Genomic DNA, 19316 nt, shown 5'->3' with positions numbered 1-19316 from the left:
TTTGTGGCAACAGCACAGACAAGACACAAAAATACCCAGCTGAGTTTTGAAAAAAAAAAAAAAAAGATTGTGTCTTCAAGTAAGACCCCATTACTCATCCAGATGAATCCGATTGAAAGTATATATTTTCCAGGCCTTTAAACTTTGGATCTTCTTATATTCTTACCATGGAAGCAAGGCATGATCTAAATAACGGAAATGTGAATAATGTGCTCATTAAAGGAAGATAATGTTCTTGGATCTCTGTTTCATTTAAAGCAAAGAGCTACAGATGGCTTCCTCAGAAGATGAGAGATAGGACTAATGGAGGCCTTGTAAACCAGATTAAAGGGTGAAAGAGCTGTTTGAATCCCTATTAGAGAGATATTTTATTAAAAAGCCTGCACTACTCACTAACAATGTAAACCTCTGGGTCTAAGGAGGCAGATGTTATCAAGATCATCAAACCCACTGGGTGTCAGGGGAAAACGGTTTGAACTCTGGGATGTTTTGGAAGCAGACGATGATTCATCTACACATGTACAAGGAGAGATATTTCGATCTTGTTGAGTTGGGAAAGCATAAATTAAATGCATAACTAGAAACAGTTGCTTAGATCTTAAGATAATATCTTTTATTGCCTTTCATGTTGTCTTACTGTACCTAATGTGCACAGTCTGACGACTAAATATGAGCATATATGATATGATATGATATGATATGATATGATGTGACATGATGTGATAACCCATTGCTTTAAAAACAGACAAGAATCTCTCCTCATCTCGTGGTTTGGGAAATATCACCTGAGATTACTGGAACCATCTCCTACCACACTGTTTTCCTGCTCATCCCGTTCACTCTCAATAATAAAATATGACACAATAACAATTTCGACTTATGTAAACCTCCCTCACTGCCTTTCCCTTTTATTGGAGTTGATAGGCTGGGCTGTGCCATGTCTAATCACAGGAATTCATTTGGGGCAAAGCCAGGCAGCATTAAACGATCTGAGCTGCCTGAGAGGATCAGATAAATCCCTGTGTTCAATAAACCAAAGCGCCTTTCCTGAACGCAATCATTCTTAACGGGCACATGAGTGCTGATCCTAATCCTGAATATTTGCCGTGCCTAAAGCTAAAAACTGAACCTGGCGCACCAGCCCCCAATCTGCTCAGAAAAAATAACTCGGATGGTTTGACTTAAAATATCATATAATATGAAAGATTGTCCATGTCAAAAAATAAATGGAATATTACATTAAAGCTACACTAATCAATATTTGTATATGAACAATAGGTGAAATGAATGGATGTAATGTGAAAGGTGTCCCCTGTAGTGGTGAACCTACAGTGATTTGTCTAATTTTTTTTTTTTGTTAAAGGGCGTGTAACTGTTTTGGTTGAGTCCCTCTCATCTAGCATGTTTCCCGTTTGAGGCAGACAGCAAACACACTGCACCAAACAGCAGCTTAGCAACTAGCTGGAGAACATGGTGGAACATTTAGCAGCTAAGGAGCCACACACTCCAAATGAATGCTGCCTTGTGACTGCTGAATGTGTAAATGAGAAAAAGTTTGCTAGCACGTTTACCATATACATTTATTAAAATGATATAATATATATAACATTTTAGTGTAAGTGGTCAAAACAATGAAGTAGTGCAAGCTTAAATTCAACGTAAAGCCTATAAACCCATGTGTTTCCTTGCACCTGTTTTCATGTGCTTTTCAGTTTAAGCATAAAAAAATTGAGTGGAGGGGCCCAAAATATTTTTTTTTATTTCTGTGTCCAATATTTGCACTTTCTTTTGCAGATTTTTACCATACTAGCCTTAATATAATCTTTTTTGTCAGGAAATAACATGGATATAAATAATAATACATAAGGAGGAGGCTGTATTTGAGAACTACTTCATCAGATATTCCTTTTGAATGGAGAGAGTATCGGTAAATGATAGTGGCTCCAACAGAGAGTGTTGCACTATGGGTTATACATAAATTCAAAGGCAGTTCATAGAGAACCTTTATAAGCTTTATAAATAAATAGTTATCCCTGTTACTTATCCTTCAGACAGCTCACATAACATGTTTTCTATAATGCAGGAATGGACAAAGGAACAAAGCATGATTGAAGCAGCCAAGCATTGACCTGACATCCATGAGGACCCCAAAAAGACAAATAGGACTGTCCGAAAAATGCTAAATGCTGACTGATGAACATAAAGGTGGAAGTCGTCTTAGATTGAGGGTCATCTCATGTTTAGGCCAATGCAGTGTATATCTTTTCCCTTTCAAACATGTCCTATTTTGTTATTATCTTGTGTTTGTTGCATGAGGAATAATAAATAAGGCAATTAAAAGGGAGTGACACAGACACAGTAACACAGACTTCATCAATATAAAATCCAAGAGAAACGTGTTTCAGCACGGGTCATTGATTTACGAGTGCAGAAACACCCAAGCAATACCAGATATATTGATGAGAAAAGACAGAACAAAAAAAACCAAAACAACTGGGATTATGCAGATTATCAGTGTTGCCACAGCAACTGATTTGAACAGAGGTCATTTTATGTCCCTCACCTCACAGAATAAGGATGAGTGTGTTTGCCAGATAGACAGATAGTCCCCTTTTCCGCCCTTGTTAACAAGTAATTACACCGTCTGTCAAGTTATCACTTTGCAATTATGGAATCTGACAGTCGAATGCTGCTGGTGGTATGACGGGGCATGTCATGGTGTCATGTGAGCGCTGTTACACAAATGAATGTCAAATACAGGTGATATCATAGCAATAGAGACACATAAATAGGAGGCTTTCTGATGAAAATAAACTGTTTCTAATGCACTAATGCATTTAGACTTTGTCAGAGTTTAATTTCATTTGAAACACAGCCAGTCATCCCTTACTGAAAGCTTTATATAGCTGTTTATTCACATCCAAATAACAGTCAAGTCAAGTTTATCTATTATAAATAATAACTCGATTTACCACAAGAAGCATATAAACATTTACTGTTTTAACCTGTTTGACCCTGTGCAGGACTTCTTTCTGCCTTTTTTCTCCTAACAACTAACATCATATTTCATTTTTCTTGTGTTAAAGTCAGACTTTCTGCATTTGTGCTCCCATGTGAAAGCCAGGCTAATGATCCCATCAATCATGTGGCACTTCATATCTTCCCTACCATTAATCTCTAAGGAATATTGCTATTATATTGTGCTGGAGTAGGAGCTTGATGCATAAAGAGTTGTTATCTGTTTTAATGCAATTACCACATCTCATTCCCCCAGCAATAAGCCCCATTTTCTCATTAGGTTTTCCCCTTTGAGTAAAACACAGATTACATTTTGCCTGTTCTTGTCTCTAAATAACCCTTTAATGGTACTGCAAACATAGTGATTATCGCCACCGTCTGTGTTATTGTCATCATCATTTATGGTTTTATCATCAACTGTAACACTCAAAATTGGTTAAACACACTATAATAAGTGCCACTTTACCAGAAAAGAATGACTTAACGAGAGAAAAATATTAAAAATAGTGTCATATTAGAGGGGAATGAGAGGAAAGGGCAGATTTAGAAGAGAGAAAGGGTTGAACTCATAGAAGTAGAGAGGAGGAGATTCTCTAAATTAAAAACCCAGATGCTAATCTCCTGAGAATCCTTGCTTCGACCTCATCTGGTGACAACATGTCTGCCGGCCAAACAGATGTTTCTCTGTAAGGTCTTTCCTTTAATCATGTCAGGACGTACTGGGCCACTGGCATCTCCTCACATGGACACAGACGAGGCCAACGCTTGTCTATTAAATGACCTGAGACAACTCTGTCTTAGGGACCCTGGTGCATATTACGCTATTACATCTGTTCATTATGTCCCTTGCATGACTTTAGCGCTGGTTTATAAATGTCTTCTCCAGGCTTTTCACTCTTTAAATCCCTTTGTCGCCAGGCAAGTCCGGTGCAGTGACAAAAATAACGTATTTCCAAGGGTTGTGCTCGAGTCCTGGATAAATTAACTAAAGGAGATTAAAATACTGCCCTGTCTGTCACGTTTGGTCATTTGTCACCTTATTCAAGCGACTCCTCCGGTCAGATTTGATTTATCTTACAGCTCCAACATCACTCAAACTCTAATCCGCTCTTTTTCCCCCCCTCCAGTAGAAATGTGGCTGGCTTCCTCTGTACCAGATGTGAATCCATGCCATCTGAGATTATGTCTGTGAATGGCTAGTCCATCTTCCTGTCTGTTTTCTAATTTTAATCCACCCCTGTGGGAAGCTGGAGTACCTCTGATGACGTGTATGTCAGAGAAGTCTGAATAAGGAGCATGTACTAGAGGTGTAATCAGTCCCTTGTTTATTTAAAGAGACCGTCCCGAATATTGCCTGCAGAAATGGAAGTTAAGCAAAAGCCATTACGACACTATAGACCAAATCATTATACAGGCATAGGCCGGCATAGGCAATATCGGAAGTTGTCAAGGGAGGCAGTTAGCTGGGAGCAGCAAAGTGCAATTCTGTTTATTATTACATTTCAAGGCAGTTTCTTTCCTGTACCTCTGTGCTTCCAATCTACTCTTAGCCCTTTAATATGGAATATTAAATAATATCCCTTAAATATTGATGAAATACTGCACTTTGGACATAGTCCAAGTACACTATTGCACCCAAGAGGGATGGACAATCACTCAGTTGAGAACAGTGAGTGATGATGGAAAAACAAGGAGCAATTAGAGAATGTGAGGGAGCAATCATGCAAACCTGTCAGATGTGCAGTTTAGAATCAAATGAGAAGAATTATAAAAGGTAAAAGCATACTGCAATCAGTTTTTCTGTTTCCCAGTCAACAGTTGAAAAAACTGCTTGGTGCATTTCGTTAATCACAGGATATTTGGGTATGTTGGTATGCACCCTGGTGGTCATAATGTTGTGCAGACCCATACGAAGCAAATTGCGATGCCTTTCTATCAGAACCAGCATTAACGTTTTCAGTCACTTGAGCTACAGTAGCTCATCTGTTGGATCGGACCAGGGCCAGCCTTTGCCCCCCACGTGCATCAATAAGCCTTGGCTGCCCATGACCCTGTCACTGGTTCACCTGTTTTCCATCCTTGGACCACTTTGAAACACTCATTTAGAATCTGCTTTACCGTTTAAATGTAGTCATACTGTGATGTGTTTCAGGAGGTTTCTGGCAACCAAATATAACGGGACCTCCAGTGTGCACATCTACAGTATATGGCTGATGGCATGATTTACAAGGCATTTTACAGATTGCGAGTGCTGAATCATGAAGCTCTAACAGATGCTTCTAAACATTGGGTGATTGTTTCAAACAAAACCTTCCTTTTCCAGAGACATCCAGATTTATTGGCTCCATAAATAAATCCACAGCTCAGCCGAGGCAAGCCCCAGTTAAGGGCCTCTGCACAAGAAACCTAACTAAGGCTTAGTCTGAAGTTACAGCCACCTCATATTTCATCAATTTTGGATTTATAAAGTTAAAATTGACGTCCCATTTGGACGACGCTGGGGTCTCAGAGCAGGGCCGGGGGGCATTGGAGAGCTTCATCATCTTGACAGCAACTGACACCTCGGGCGTTCGTCAGGCCACCAGCCTCACTGCATCCTCCCTGGGTGAGCAATTATGTGTGAATAGCCAGCTTTGTGTCATTCCTTATGGCTGTAATACCCCTTCCTCTTCATTGAACATCTGAAGGGGAGAACCGCAGCAGCAACGGCCGTCATCGACTGCCTGGGAACTCTATTTTAATTAGCAGAGTCTCCCAATTACTAACCAGGGGAAAAGAAGACAAAAACTCTGGATGTGTCTGCTGATATTCCCGCTTCTATCTATTTTCACTTTCCATTGATTCACAGCATTGTGTAAAGTCTGTAAATTCGTCATGAAGGTGACTCAGATGGCTTTTCTAATTTAATTGAGGAGAGCATGACTTGGTGCAATGGAGATAATATCAATCAACTGTGCAAGATTGGGTCTTATCTTTTCCTAATATGTTGTCCTGGATGTTGTTAGATCCCCAAAATGACGGCCTTTATTTCAGAACATTCACAGAGCAGATGGCAAACAGGACTGACACTAATTTGTACCTATTTTTGCGTGCAGATACTCCTAAAGGAAAGGTGTGGGACAAGAGGGTTTCAGACATTGTTCAATAAACACTTTGTTTGAAGCAAACTGAGGCTTTATTGTGCGTTTTATATCAAACCAAGGTGGTGTTCCATATCGTGAAGATTCCAATACAGGGGCTCTGGACATGGCCAACTTAGATACTATCAACTGAAAGATAAATTACAATGAAAATGCATGAATTTTAATCACAATCACTGAAATTTCAAGTGAAGCCAATGTTACATTTTCATTTATATACAAATGTCATTGACAGTAGGGCATAATGCATTAACTGAACACATTCAGTCTTTCACAAAAATGTTCTTCTAGTTGAGGAAGTAACTGCAGTGTGTACACTTTTTATCTGTTAGAATCCCATTTCATGGTGTTGGGGTTTTACCTGTTTGGCATTAAGGTTTACTGATGTAGCTAATCTCCAAGACAGCCATCAGTGAACCTACAGAATGCCATGCTGTTACTTTCTACTATGACACAAATACTACTAAGAATTCATAGAAAACATAGAAATGTGTCTTTCTTCTATCACACCTTTCTAATGCTGGAACAAAAGTAAATCAGTTTGAACTGAGATTTTAAACTCATTCCTGAATAGTAGAATGATAGAGTGGTATCTTAAAGTGATACTCTACATAAAATCCTTTTGGTGTCAAACACCTAAACCTCTGGAAGTATGAAAGGTGTCAGAGTTCATTAAGAAATTTCATAGAAAAGAGGCACTGTGGTAAGTAACAGTGGGTCACCACCTATTCAACTACTTTCAAATCATTCCTGCAGCCATAGCTGTCCAGTGTGTTAATTATGTTCCAAACACAAGCTTCAGAAATATACTTGAATTTGGCAACATACAGTGATTCCATCTATAGCTTGAGTGGTTATCTTTAAACAAAATGTAGTGTTTGGAACAAACTGAGGAAATGAATGCAACATTTGTTGATGCTGTAGTCAATGTATTGTTAAGTTTAGCTAAACATTTTTCTTTTTTTTTAATTAAGCTGGAATTGCTTTTCCAGGCTGCACGTCAGTGTGTATCAATCAGACTTCACATATGTATTTCTTTCATATTTGTATGGATTGGGGAAGGTTACCCATAACAACCATCTCTTTTTCAACAATTTGTTGACATATCTCTTTGGAAGCATAATTACAGCTTATCTACATGGTTAAAATAAACAAACATTTGTTGGACACAGTCACGACCACCATCTACCCCGAAAATGTCACAATACTTCAATTTTTGCCTTTGAGCGAGGACAGATTTTGTTTGACAGACAACAAGAGGCTGAATGTTAGGGAAATGCACACAGCTCGCCTTTGAAATTGATTGTAATAAGGTTTGGAAGCTGCTCTATACAAAAGGAAACCACCAACTTTTAGTCACATTTCAAGCCTACAGTCTAATATTCAATAACAAGATAATATTAGTCTTTCTGATTCTAACCTGTGAATCAGACATGTGGAAACATTTATGCTGTGATTTTCCAAGCGCAGCGCAGCACAGGGACGATAAGAGAGAGAAAGGGCAGGACTGAATGGACTCTAAAAGCATGCTATGCCGGTCAGATGTTACCAAAACTGAATATACCCCTCTTGATGCACATTTGCAGCGACAAGGATGGAAATGCTACCCATTTTCTCCCTGTAGTTAAGTGCACTCTCATCTGTTGTACCTCACAAAGCGAACCTCAATCTATTTTCAGGCCTCTAAAGGCGAGCACTCAATTGATTGGACGAGGGAGAAAAGGCTGATTGACTAGCCGGAGCGATGTTTACTTTATTCTGTCTTTATGTTGTCTTCCAGGATGGCTCATGGTGGGAGCTCAACGTCATCCGCTGAAAGAGTAAGTATAGGGGAATCTTGAGTCCCAAGCAGCTGGAGTCCACATAACATGGCAGATGGCCCACCCTCTGATTGAAAATACTTATTTGAATGCTGGATGCATGTAGAGTCTAACATAGCTGCACCATTTACTTTCTCTGAGTTTATTTTTAAACCATGACCCACTGTAATTTGCATGAAGAGCTACAAAATTGATATATTGATGTCATGGTCAATTTCTGTCGTGAAGCTGTCATTTCTCGTTCATTTGGATTAGTTACGGCTATGAAAAGATTGCACCATGGTCATGCGATATGCTTGTATTGATATTTATTCCCATGCAATTCTTAGCAATCTAATGAAATCAACGCCTTCAAAAGATACCAGATTTCACCTTTCACCTACCCAGTGAATAAATCTGCAGGAATAATTGATCATGTCATTGTCTGGCAGAGAGAAAAGGTGCTGCATGAATACAAAAACATTAAATGCTTAAGATAACCTCCCTCTTTTCAAAGAAAAGCAAAAGGCAGACAAACACAGATCTGAAAAATGAGACACTGGCTTTCTCCCATAGTTTAGTCGCCAAGAACTCTTCAGTAGGTGTACGTAATAGACTGAATATCATTCATGTTCAGAGAGAGGTAATGGAAAAATCTGACATGCTGATGTTGTTTACAATATCAAAGGAAGCTGAAGTAACGGTTGAAATTTAAACTTTTCACCACAGTTTTTAAATGTCTAACTGAGCAGAATTCATTTCAGCCATTTCTGTAGTTTAGAGTCTAGAGCGGCTCATCCTTAAATGTACACAACTGTAAAACCAGACAGGATAGCAGGAATGTATTGCCTCCCTGAGATCAACACACAAACCTCACTAATAAACTGCAATTACAATATCCCGACAATTAATCAGGATTAATTACAAAAAAGTCATTTAAAAAGTCACTGATCTTGCATCTTGAGAGGAGACACTACAAAGTTATGCAAAGGAAGACTGTCAAAACGGATGTCTAATTATCCACATTTAACTTCCGCTTTATCAGACATCATGTGACAATTAACCCTGATGTTTTTCTTCTTTGGGTCCCCGGGCCATTTTTAACAACTTAAAGAACATATTTAACATTGCTTTGTCAGCTTGACACTTAATGACCTTTACTGCTTTAATGAGAATTGCTTATAAACGTGATTTTGAACTGGCACGTTTCAGACGTCTACTGCAGAGAATTACAGTATGTATTAGTTCTGCTTGTGGTCTCAGAGAAACCTGTACAACATGTGCATTTCTTTGTTTGTTAGTTACTTTTCTGAATATATATTTCTTGCACTGCCCATATAATATTAAAGAGATACATATTTTCTTTACTTGATGTAATAACCTTATGCCTTATGCTAATTTATGTATTTTGTCCCCTTCTACAGTAGAAAGGTGCAAGCTTATCTGTGGCAAAGAGAATTATTATTTGTTTCTACATATTAGGTTTTAATCATGTCAGAAGATATGTAAAAATACATATATTTAAAGGAAAATAATTGGCTATTTTTGCAATTACTGTTTTCTACACTTGAGGGGTTGGTGGAACCCCAAACAACGATAAACCAATATCAGCCACATAATGCAGTAATACTATAATATATGACATGTACATATATCACTATATCGCTTCAGCATAAATATGTCAATTTGTCAAATACTGTTGATGGATGTGGAGCAAAAAGGAGCTTCTCTTACAGCCTACAGAGGGTGGTGAGGACAGCAGAGAAAATCATTGGGACTGCACTTCCTCCCCTCCAGGACATTGCAAAGAAACGCTGTTTGACCAGGGCCCAAAACATCGTTAGGGACCCCTCCCACCCCCACGATGGACTGTTCTCACTGCTGGCCTCTGGAAGGAGGTTCCTCACCCTGAGGAGCAGAACAGCCAGACTCAACAATAGCTTCTTTCCACATGCCATAAGACTGCTGAACACTATATAACCATTCCCCCTTCTCTCGCCCTCTTCACCCACACACCTACTCAGGACTTAGCCATCTTATATTTATCTTTGTTAATATCTTTATATTGCATTATTTTTATCTGTCTTTTATACAAAAGATATATTTATCGCATTTTTCTTATTTGTGTTATATACCAAAGTTATTTTACATTGGCAACTAAAATTGTGCAATGTATATTATCTACGGGTTTTTTTTTATATGAAAGTTTTGTATCTGCATATCTATTTTAAGACTGTACATACTGCCTCTCCTTTATTTCCTGTTGTGCTATGTGCCATTGCAATGTTATTTCATTTTGATGCAAATCCAAATGACAAATAAAGTCTAAGTCTAAGTCTCTTCCACAGGAAACAATAAATAATAAATACAAATTTCAAAGTGAACACATACTTTCTCTTAAACAACAGGGAGGGACAAGTCTGTGCAGAGAAAACTGGACTCACCCACATCACATCTCTCTAATCCTCTTTACAGAATTTGGTAAAGCATGAATCATAATAGCTCTCCTATTATGCTCGCAGGCCTTGAGCAAAAAAATAAAGACACTCAAATCCTAATGGTCCAAAAGAAAGGCACATCACCATCACTCCTTGATTTACTTTCTCACCTTACAATGTAGTTCATCTTTTTGTAGACAGTGCCAGTATTCAATCCAGTGTTATTTCTCTGTATTTAACTTTTCAGACCATTTCTCCTCCTTTAATTTTTGTGACTTACCATATCTGTATTTCTGTTTCACAGGCATCAAGTAATATTTAAAGATAATAAATATACATCGATCTTCCATGACATTATGAGCACCTGGGAACCCTGGTGGTCATAGTGTTATGCAGCCCCATACGCAACAAACTACGAAGCGCTGTGGGTTCTGACAACTTTTTCAGCAGTTTGAGCTACAGTAGCTTGTCTGTTGGATCGGACCACACGGGCCAGTTGTCCATCAATGAGCCTTGGCTGCCCATGATCCTGTCTCCGGTTCACCACTTTTGCTTCCTTGGACCACTTTTGATAGGTACTGACCCCTGCAGACTGGGAACACCCCACAAGAGCTGCAGTTTTGGAGATGCTCTGACCCAGTCATCTAGCCATTACAATTTGGCCCTTGTCAAAGTCGCTCAAATCCTCATGCTGCCCATTTTTCCTGCTTCTAACACATCAATTTTGAGGACAAAATGTTCACTTGCTGCCTGATATATCCCACCCACTGACAGGTGCCATGATAACCAGATAATCAGTGTTATTCACTTCACCTGCCAGTGGTCGTACTATTATGGCTGATGGTTGTTTATACATAAGTGATCCCAGCCTAGATTATTTTGTGAACATGCATGCATTTATGCCGGTTTTGTACACTATTAAAGAAAGACAGATTCATTAGCGTGTGGCACTAATGCTGACTTTAATTGCAAGGAAATGGCTTGAAATGATTTCATGCTATCCCCATTGTAGTACTGACCTGCCTTTTTCCTGAGTTTTTAGAGCATTTCCATTTCCAAAGATGACAGACATTTTATTGTATCCACATAAAATTGTTGCCCTTTCTTAAAAGCACCTGTGTGTGTTTTTGTGCTCGGACAAAGATGACCCAAACTGCGCTCCAATCCATTTTCTTTTATACTGCACTCACCATTGTGCTGAAAATCTTTTACGAGAAAAGTACGAGGTGAACCTTTGGGTCTATGTGTGTAGTTTGTTGGGGGCGAGTATCGATTTCATAGCCCGACAAAAATTGGTGCTGTAGCTCGGTGTGCTTGAGTGTATTCTGGCTTTCTGAAAGATCCAACCTGAATTTTCTCAGCTACGTTTCCAGCCAAATGATGGTCTGAACTACTGCACATCAAAATAAAGAATAAACCAATAAATTGTTGCAGTTTATTGCGTTTGGCTTATGGCTCCTGCAATTCTGTTCTGCCCTGGCAACAAATGAATCATGGCACCACAATTTCTTGTGATTAATTCACGGGGCCTGCAGCCCTAGGTGAGATGAGTTAATTACACCCACCAATAACAGAAACCAAAGTTGTTCAGTCACGTCACATTAGCTTGATATTGTTTTGTGTGGGGTTGAAGTGGAATAATGTGCGGTGCTCCTTTTGTTGTCCATTATCTCATTTATCTGAGCACACATTTATGACAAATGTAGTCAAAATGTGAATTCAGCTTTTACTGACAGAAGCAACGTTGAATACAAGCAAGCAATTCATTCTTTGAGCAGCTCCTTGAGGAAACTAATATGATCACAGACTGTTTTGTGCTTGACCAGCAGAAAAAGAGAAAAATGTTTTGAACACAGACAAAATTGCAATGAGGTGGAAAAGAAGCATGGCACAAATGCTGAAATGATGTACAGTCAGCAGTGTCACCTTCTGCAAAAAATGGTGACACCAACCACAGTGTATTTGTTCACCTAACATGGGAAATGTGGCAGCCAAAAATCAAAAGAGACAAATTGTGACTGCAGTTTTTCTCTGTATAGTGTGCCCACTCTGCTTTTTTTTTGGGAGGGGGGCATAACAGAGGCAGAGAGAAGGATGGATGGATGGATGGAGAGAAAACCACACCGCATTACTACACCTCAGGCGCTGATGGAAACCTGCAGGCTGCTTGGAGACAGGCGCACGCACGGCCTCAGGTTGCCATGGGAACCGGGGTACATGGCGAGTTGAGCGGACACAGACGCCTTTGCCTTTGCCCAGGTTTGAACACTCTCGGATCAATATGTCAGCATGGCCAAAAGGGAAGGCTGAAAGAGAGGAAACCTTTCCTGCATGCATCCTTCAGCGCCTTTGTGAAGCTAAACGTTCTACTTCTATCTCCAAGGAGGCAGTGTCCACAAGAGAAAGAAAGAAAAAAAGACGTGGACGTGTTAAAGCCTGTGTGAGAAAGAGAGGTTAATACACAAATACTGCTGATAAAACCACGAAAGGATATGAATTCCTGTCTCTTTATTTTTCACATATTTCATGCCATAATATCATATTGCAAAAACATAGCGCTTGTTTTACCCAATGCTGAGCTCAACCGCATCCTGTTCGTCACTGTCTGTCAAAACCTTTCTGGGTAACATCAGTGTTCTCGGCTGCCAGCTGAGCTAACGAAGACTAGAATCAATATTTGCGTAGAGTGTCCAGATGAAGACGGGCATGACAGAGACACACAAGGGATAAAACAACAGAGACGTAGGAACCCGCAGACAGCAGCAAATGATCCGGGCTGTCATTCCGATTTATTGACCGCACTGTTCAGGCTTATTGATGCAAGGGAAACACAGTGAAAAGTACACGGTGTTTGTATGACCTTTTCAGCCATCGCTTTCATGTGGGCTGCAGAAAGGGAGGAAGAAGAGCTGGCATTTTGGCCATCTGCACCTGGTTTGGTAAACAAAAGGTAAATTTGGGTGTCAAACTGTAAAGAGTGAAAGCTCATCAACATTATTTTATGAAGCCTTCAAGATGTTCTCTAATTTAAACTGATGACATATTTTGATGACATGTTTTGTTAATTATTCCCATTAGGTACTGCTAATTTATTCCTGAAGTCTATAAATACACTCAAATAATAGGGCTAAAACATAAACCAAAAAATATGAAAGCCAATTTAAATACAAATTTAAAGCTTGCTATATTAATAATATTTATCTGTCGGTAACAGATCTACCTCAAAAGTGGTCGAAGGAAGGACAAGCGGTGAACTGGAGACAGGCTCACTGATGCACGTGGGGAGTGAAGGCCCGTGTGGTCCAATCCAACACACAAGCTACTGTAGTGCAAACTCCTGAAAAAGGTAATGCTGGTTCTGAGGTCAAGTTGTCAGAACACACATCATAAATTGTTGCGTATGGGGCTGCATAACATTATGACCACCAGGGTGCCCAGGTGGTCATAATGTTATGGCTGATCGATGTATAATGAATAAAGCTTCCCGGTCTGTAAAGTGAAGCCAACTTGCGAAGTGTTAAACCTGCATTCTATGTAAAGGCCAGCAGGGGGAGCTCCATTGGCTGCAAGAAAACCATGCACTCTAATGTACTTAACTTATTAGCTCAGTAAACAGTTTCCTAATGAGTTTATGGTCTCAATCTCTATATTGAAGTTTTCTTCCATACATTATAATGTTCATTTAGTAAATGATGGGCCAATTAAATTTAGTAAAATAGATGATAAAGCAGGGTACGCTTTTCGGTGTGGCTAACTTGTGCCACTGAGTCGGTCCAGCGCACCGCACCAAGAGAAATTGTCAAACTAGGCAGTGCTGATCCAATATGAATCAATATTCTGTTACTGCTTTAGCTGTATTACGAGATTGTGTGTGACCAGGTGAACTGAGATTGTTTCCTGCTACGGACGAGTCAAAACTGCGCAGCCAATGAGAGCAGCTCAACTCACAGTAAATCAACAAGTGTCATGGTGACAGCTGTAACACCAAACTCTTGGTTGTACCTCACAAAGTGAATGGTGGAGGTATACCCCATGACTTCGAAACAGGAGACCTGGGTTTGTGTCTTGTGTTCTGTGTGTGGTTTATTTTAGGCTGCTAAAACCCTTTGGTTAAGGTTATAGAAAGATAGATTTGTTAAATAGTGGAAAATATGTATTAGTCAGCATTCAATTTGTTAGTATTTAACCAAGACCATAATTTTTCCCTAACATAAATTGAGGTGTTTAACAGCTGTCTAAACAACCAGAAAAAACCTCCATCTGCTTAGTTGCAACAAGCAGAATACTATTACAAACAATATTATTGCTTGATTGCTTAATTAGCAGCAGTTCAGTTAGGTGTTACAATAGGATCTTAAGAAGAATATCACATTTCTGTCGACTTCTTTTCATCTCTTATACTGGAGTTTAAAAAAATGGGCATTTCCACATTATGACTGATTATTGTATGGGGAATTGTATATTCTATATAGGCCAAATATAAACATGAGAGATAAAGACACAGAAATTTACCACCAACTGACCATATTCTTTCATTACAGCTACTGCATCGAGGCAAGTGTGTTCCTCTGGGTCTGCTTATGAAAGTATCCACAGTTTTAATATCCTTGAGGATCTGCTGTTCCCAGCTGGGGAAAACAATAACCATGCGTATCTGTAAACAAATGTCCTTGCTGTGAGAAGTGCATAAACTTGCCTTTAGGGAATAAAAAATATGTTAAACTTTGCCTGAATTTCACATACTGAGAATGGCCCTCTCTTTTGCTGTCATGCACCCCATAAAGAGAAGGGCCAGAAATTTGTAATATGGATGAATTCTGCTAAAAATGTATGAAGAAAAACAGCAGTTGGAGGACAGCAATAATTTTCGAGAGCAATGGATTTTGGTCTCAGTAGCCTCCCCCTTGATCACAGGAGTGCATATTTTCAGTATTTCATTTATTTAATCTAAATTGACTATCTGCTGTAGAAACATGGCAGACTCCATGAAAAGCGACTTGCGACATCTGTAGATAAAAACGTCTCATTTTAAGGTAATGAAAAAACAATTTCTATATTCAGGTGACTCTACACTAATATACCTAATAATATTCCATTTCTGCCAATATCCACCATCTTAGTTTAGCATTAGTGCTACCATTTGATAACTAGCACAAAGGTTAGCCAATGGGAATGTAATAAGTTTTCTAGTCACCAATCAAACTATTGGACAAACTGAAACTTTGATTTAATGATGACATTGGATAAAATGTTATGGGATCACCAGTTCCTAAAGAAAGCATGAACATCTGTACCAAATACAATTTATGATAATCCATCCAATAGATGTGGAGACATTTCAGTACAAACCAAAAATGTCAACCTTGTGGTAGTAAGTCGGCATATCACCAAAGTCAGTAGGATTCATCTTCTATGGACCGTGAATGTATGTACGGAATGCCATAAAAATCCATCAACTGCTTGTCGAGATATTTCAGCCTGAGCCAAAGTGGCCGAATGGTCCAAAGACCAACATTGCCAGCCCTGGAGCCAGGCTGCGAGCGTAGCTAAAAATAGTTTATCAGCATGAGCGGTGACAACGGTGAGGAAAAGTGTGTCACATAAAGAAACAGACACTCAACAGAAAGTTTGAGGAAAAAGACACAGTACTGGACACATTTGACTGACAGGAGATTTGTGTAGAAGAAAAATGTGCACAAAACTGGACAGATTCATTCATTCATCATTCATTAGTGTGGAAAATAGGGTCAGAGAAAGTAACTGCCAGAGCAAGAATGAAGAATGGGCGAACAGCTGTACATTTGCTGACTTTATTGCTTTGAGAAAATCAACAACAACTATTGAGCCCACATACATGCCATATCACAGTAGGGAGTATTTTGCTCTGGGAGAACCACAAAAATGAAGGGTTACTTGAAGCACGAGCCAACCCACTTCCTGTCAGGGGCCACCTGTTACTGCTCACGACTCAGACACACCAGGGGAAAGAGATAGAGAGATATAGAAAGCTCTTGAGAGAGTGATGGAAGGAAAAAAAGAGACTGGCAGCCAGTGAGAAAGAGAATGAGAGATGAAGGATAAAATGTGTTGAAAAGGCTAAGAAAAATACATATTTTAAGTCAACAATGTCAACAAGACAGAAGAAGTGTAAATGGTTCAATGTCAACAGTTAAAGAGGCAGACAATTGCGTACTTTCAAGCATGTGAAAGTATGTGGGTGTTTTCAATGATGAGACATCCAACTGAGTGTAACACATGATGAAAAAAACATCATAATACCCGAAGACTCTTACTAATAGCACACGTTTGATTCTGTTGCCAAGGAATGTAAAAAAATATATTTGAATATTTTAACATAGAGCACTGTGCTAAAATTCCATATGTAGCACATGCTTTACTGCGTATACCAGAGCTACAACAAGAAAAAATGGAAAGAAAAACCCACCTAATCCATTTTGAAAGCAAAAGCTAAGAGCTCCATTTGTAGCCTGAGAATGAGAGAACGTCTCATGCATTAGTGGCAGAGTGGAGGGAAAAGCAAGAGAAGAGGAGGAGAGAAAATGCATCAGCTCGATCTGTCAGTTGAGCTCTGATGGCTCGGCTTCCGGAGTATCATCCGGAGCGTTCGGGTGGCGCCCTCTTTCCCAACAGGGCACTAAAATAAATGAAGGGTTATTTAGACAACCGAATGAAGCTGCACTGGAACCCAACAACAAATGTGTGCCCTAATAGAATTATATTCAGCTGATGTAAGCACAGCCTCTGTATCATTTTTATGAGTCAGCAGGAGAAGGACTATACTCCTGAAGCATGAGGTTTTACTTAATACGGTGCTGCTATAGATTTCCCATGAGGCCAATTGAAGCGGAGGGCAATAAGGTGAGGGAATCAACCAGCAGTGCAGATGTATGCTTGCAAAAAAAAGGGGGAAAAAAAGTTTCCTGTGAACCACTAATGCACAAAACTGTAAAAATAGTGTAAACATATCCTATGAGAACTTCTAAGTGACAGCTTTGTGGATTAGCGCAATAACATAATATAAAAATATTACAATCACCTGCTGACTTTAAAGTAGCTGGCAATGAATCCAGTCTATAACAAGGAAAAAAGTTAGTTCCAAAATGAAAATTGTAGGGCATAAATTTAAATGTGATGATATCACAAAATCACGAGATCACATGAGAATTCATCTTGCCAGGCTTCAATCTGTATGCGTGGCTGGCACTGTGGTAACATGCCAATCAGTGTCCTATGAGAAACTACTAGCTATGGGCCTGGTTTAATGCTAGGTATGTGTGACAATGTGTATGAGAAGTGACTGTTTTCTCTAAAACAACAATGGTGGCTGCTAAAGAGGTTAGCGTAGATGCTGGTAGCATTCATTACATCAGAACAAGAGACTATTTCTTCATTGAAAGATGAGCGAAAAAAGGCACTGATGGCTTTTCTCATTTGAAAATGTGTTTTCTCCCGACTGGCAATGGTAAAATTTGGAATACCTTTTATGGTTCATTGATCTGATTGGTTTGACGTTTGCTCATGATAGATACCCTTGATGGGTAAGTGCCATTTTTCAAACAACTCCACAGATGGTTCTGTGCAACAAACAATTTTTTGAGCAAGGCCCTTAACCCCAACTGCTTTGACTTTAACAAGGCCTTTCCAGTTTTTTCGTCAGTTTTGCAGCCACCCTAGTGACTTGGTTCACTTGGAACAGGAGAGTTAGGTGAGGGGGTTGCAATCTGCAACTTCACCGCTAGATGTCACTAAATCATTCACACTGGTCCTTTCAGTCATATTGTATCTGCTGTCTGTTTAGCACTGAACCTCATCAAGAAAGCCATACTCAAACTGAAGCACCAGGTCAGATCAGCTGCTTTTCATGCAACATTTGAACAAATTAAGAACAATTTAAATAATACAATTCTTTCAGAGTGCTAAGGAAAAAAAAACAGTTTGCATCAACAGTGTCAGACTATAGAGACACATTTAACTGATGCCCACCATATTCTCTGACGATAATGACATATCACCAGTCTTAATAAAAAGAGGCTAATTACATTATGCGGAATAGAAGTGAGGAATGAACATGTTTAATTTGCTTTTGCATTAGACTCATATGAACTCATCAAATGTGAATTAGCGTCTGAGTTTGATTAAATAGTCAGTAAGTAACCATTAGGAATAAGACAGCTTACATGCACATTTCCTAATCTAATTACAGTGAACAGAGGACAATTATAACACTTTTTGGTAACAGGAGATGTTGCCATTGAATTGAATATACACCTCCAGAGGCTGAATTTTTTTTTCTCCATACAATACAAGCACTTAACCTTGAAACCAAGGGCAGAATAGCTCTTTTATGCTTGGTTCTTTTTTTTTTCTTCGAGGACATTGTCAGGAGAGCTTATACTAGCATGCACAGTAATGTATGGTTATATTGTTGTGTTTTCAAGGCTGTGCATTGAAACAGAGGTGCCCCTTCCCTGCTAGCAGCCCTTGCCCTTATTTGATTCAGTCCTCTGGAAAATAAGTGGCAGCCTGGGCTCAGAATCTTAAGTGGGATTTGAGTGCAACTGTTTATTCGTGTTTGAGGCAAAGGTGAAGGTGCATGGAGTACAGGGTGAACCTCAGTGAAACGAAGAGGAGAAAGAAAGGAGAGAAAGAACAGGAATGGGAATAAAGTGTCAGCATTGCAGTCACTGTAATACGTTCAACACCGTCTGTCCATCTGTCCATCCCAAGGCTGTTACTTCAAAAGTTTAACACAGGACAGTGATTTTCCCTATGTGCTTATTTAGAGGATGAGTCACAGGATGTGTGGGGGGGTAGAGAGGGGTGTTAATAACAGGTTATTAATGTCCATCACTGTAGAAAACAGAGGCTTGATCTGGACTTGGATCATTCCTGTCAGTTTT

The sequence above is a fragment of the Dicentrarchus labrax genome, unplaced genomic scaffold (assembly GCF_905237075.1).
Source record: "Dicentrarchus labrax unplaced genomic scaffold, dlabrax2021, whole genome shotgun sequence".
Classification (NCBI taxonomy): domain Eukaryota; kingdom Metazoa; phylum Chordata; class Actinopteri; family Moronidae; genus Dicentrarchus; species Dicentrarchus labrax.
The sequence above is the reverse complement of the archived record's forward strand: the minus strand, read 5'-3'. Positions refer to the sequence as shown.